This window comes from Budorcas taxicolor, chromosome 5 (genome assembly GCF_023091745.1).
Source record: "Budorcas taxicolor isolate Tak-1 chromosome 5, Takin1.1, whole genome shotgun sequence".
Lineage (NCBI taxonomy): Eukaryota > Metazoa > Chordata > Mammalia > Artiodactyla > Bovidae > Budorcas > Budorcas taxicolor.
This window is the reverse complement of record NC_068914.1, coordinates 33,979,348-33,982,652: the sequence shown is the minus strand read 5'-3', so window position 1 is coordinate 33,982,652 and position 3,305 is coordinate 33,979,348. Positions and strand designations below refer to the sequence as shown.

Below are 3,305 nucleotides of genomic sequence, written 5' to 3'. Positions count from 1 at the left end.
CTCCCAAGGAGTAGGAGTCTTTTAATTTCATGGCTGCAATCACCATCTGCAGTGATTTTGGAGCTCAAAAAAATAAAGCCTGCCACTGTTTCCACTCTTTCCCATCTATTTGCCATGAAGTGATGGGACCGGATGCCATGATCTTAGTTTTCTGAATGTTGAGCTTTAAGCCAACTTTTTCACTCTCCTCTTTCACTTTCATCAAGAGGCTTTTTAGTTCCTCTTCAATTTCTGCCAAAGGGTTGTGTCATCTGCATATCTGAGGTTATTGATATTTCTCCCGGCAATCTTGATTCCAGCTTGTGCTTACCTAACCTCTAAAATATAGAGTTTTTAGACTATTTCTGACTTCAAGCACATTTTTAAAAAGAGAATATTGTTTATTGATGGTGTGAATTTATGTAATAAAAAATATTTATGCAATATTTACTTGAGGCTTGTAACCCAAAGTCTCATTCCCATGGATATCAGGACCAAAATAAACTAGAGCAATAAAACACACCCTCACTATAAATCTAAGGATCATTCTGTAACATTGAACAGAAGATAAAAACAAACTTGTTTTAAAATTAGATTTATTGTTGTGTGAAAGGAGAAGGTTAACACTCCCCTTGACAAGAATGGAAGCGGCCTGATAATAAGCAAATGCTTAAGGCACTGCCACCTATTATGTGACATCAAACCACTGTTTTTATTGGGATTGAGATATACACACCACTATATATAAAATAGAAAACTAATTAGAACCTACAGCTGATTGTGGCTCAGATCATGAACTCCTTATTACCAAATTCAGACTCAAATTGAAGAAAGTGGGGAAAACTGCTAGACCATTCAGATATGACCTAAATCAAATCTCTTATGATTATACAGTGGAAGTGAGAAATAGATTTAAGGGACTAGATCTGATAGAAAGAGTGCTTGATGAACTATGGAATGAGGTTTGTGACATTGTACAGGAGACAGGGATCAAGACCATCCCCATAGAAAAGAAATGCAAAAAAGCAAAATGGCTGTATGGGGAGGCCTTACAAATAGCTGTGAAAAGAAGAGAAGTGAAAAGCAAAGGAGAAAAAGAAAGATATAAGCATCTGAATGCAGAGTTACAAAGACTAGCAAGGAGAGATAAGAAAGCCTTCTTCAGCGATCAATGCAAAGAAACAGAGGAAAACAACAGAATGGGAAAGACTAGAGATCTCTTCAAGAAAATGAGAGATACCAAGGGAATATTTCATGCAAAGATGGGTGCGATAAAGGACAGAAATGGCATGGACCTAACAGAAGCAGAAGATGTTAAGAAGAGGTGGCAAGAATACACAGAAGAACTGTACAAAAAAGATCTTCACGACCCGGATAATCACGATGGTGTGATCACTCATCTAGAGCCAGACATCCTGGAATGTCAAGGCAAGTGGGCCTTAGAAAGCATCACTACAAACAAAGCTAGTGGAGGTGATGGAATTCCAGTTGAGCTATTTCAAATCCTGAAAGATGATGCTGTGAAAGTGCTGCACTCAATATGCCAGCAAATTTGGAAAACTCAGCAGTGGCCACAGGACCGGAAAAGGTCAGTTTTCATTCCAATCCCAAAGAAAGGCAATGCCAAAGAATGCTCAAACTACTGCACAATTGCACTCATCTCACACACTAGTAAAGTAATGCTCAAAATTCTCCAAGCCAGGCTTCAGCAATACGTGAACCGTGAACTTCCTGATGTTCAAGCTTGTTTTAGAAAAGGCATAGGAACCAGAGATCTAACTGCCAACATCCGCTGGATCATGGAAAAAGCAAGAGAGTTCCAGAAAAACATCTACTTGTTCTTTATTGACTATGCCAAAGCCTTTGACTGTGTGGATCAAAAGAAACTGTGGAAAATTCTGAGAGAGATGGGAATACCAGACAACCTTACCTGCCTCTTGATAAATCTGTATGCAAGTCAGGAAACTACAGTTAGAACTGGACATGGAACAACAGACTGGTTCCAAATAGGAAAAGAAGTGCGTCAAGGCTGTATATTGTCATCCTGCTTATTTAACTTCTATGCAGAGTACATCATGAGAAACGCTGGGCTGGAAGAAACACAATCTGGAATCAAGATTTCCAAGAGAAATATCAATAACCTCAGATATGCAGATGACACCACCCTTACGGCAGAAAGTGAAGAGGAACTAAAAAGCCTCTTGATGAAAGTGATAGAGGAGAGTGAAAAGGTTGGCTTAAAGCTCAACATTCAGAAAACTAAGATCATGGCATCTGGTCCCATCACTTCATGGGAAATAGATGGGGAAACAGTGGAAACAGTGTCAGACTTTATTTTTCTGGGCTCCAAAATCACTACAAATGGTGACTGCAGCCATGAAATTAAAAGACACTTACTCCTTGGAAGGAAAGTTATGACCAACTTAGATAGCATATTCAAAAGCAGAGACATTCCTTTGCCAACTAAGGTCCATCTAGTCAAGGCTATGGTCTTTCCTCTGGTCATGTATGGATGAGAGAGTTGGACTGTGAAGAAGGCTGAGCACTGAAGAATTGATGCTTTTGAACTGTGGTGTTGGAGAAGACTCTTGAGAGTCCCTTGGACTGCAAGGAGATCCAACCAGTCCATTCTGAAGGAGATCAGCCCTGGGATTTCTGTGGAAGGAATGATGCTAAAGCTGAAGCTCCAGTACTTTGGCCACCTCATGTGAAGAGTTGACTCATTGGAAAAGACTCTGATGCTGGGAGGGATTGGTGGCAGGAGGAGAAGGGGACAACAGAGAATGAAATGGCTGGATGGCATCACTGACTCGATGGACGTGAGTCTGAGTGAACTCCCGGAGTTGGTGATGGACAGGGAGGCCATGGGATCACAAATAGTTGGACACGACTGAGCGACTGAACTGAACTGTATAGCAGAGGGAACTTTACTCAGTACTCTAATGATCTATATAGGAAAGTATTCTGAAAAAGAGTTGATATATGTATATGCATAACTGATTTCATTTTGCTGTATTAATGAAACCAACACAACACTGTAAATCAACTGTACTCCATAAAAATATATGTACCATAACACACTCAACAGTTACATAAATGAGAAATGAGTCTTTAGAGAATAAAAATAAATGAAATGAAATGAAATTTTAAATGAAATGCAAAATAATAATTTGTCATTTCTGTTCAGTTCAGTTGCTCAGTCATGTCTGACTCTTTGCTACCCCGTGAATCACAGCATGCCAGGGCTCCCTGTCTGCCACCAACTCTCAGAGTTCACTCAAACTCATGTCCATCGAGTTGGTGATGCCATCCAGCTATCTCATCCT

At 39.9% G+C, this 3,305-nt stretch overlaps 1 pseudogene; it reads left to right on the top strand.

The window, feature by feature from the left end:
- The first annotated feature begins 578 nt into the window (after positions 1–578).
- LOC128049177 (uncharacterized) lies at positions 579–694 on the top strand (annotated as a pseudogene).
- The last annotated feature ends 2,611 nt before the right edge of the window (positions 695–3,305 follow it).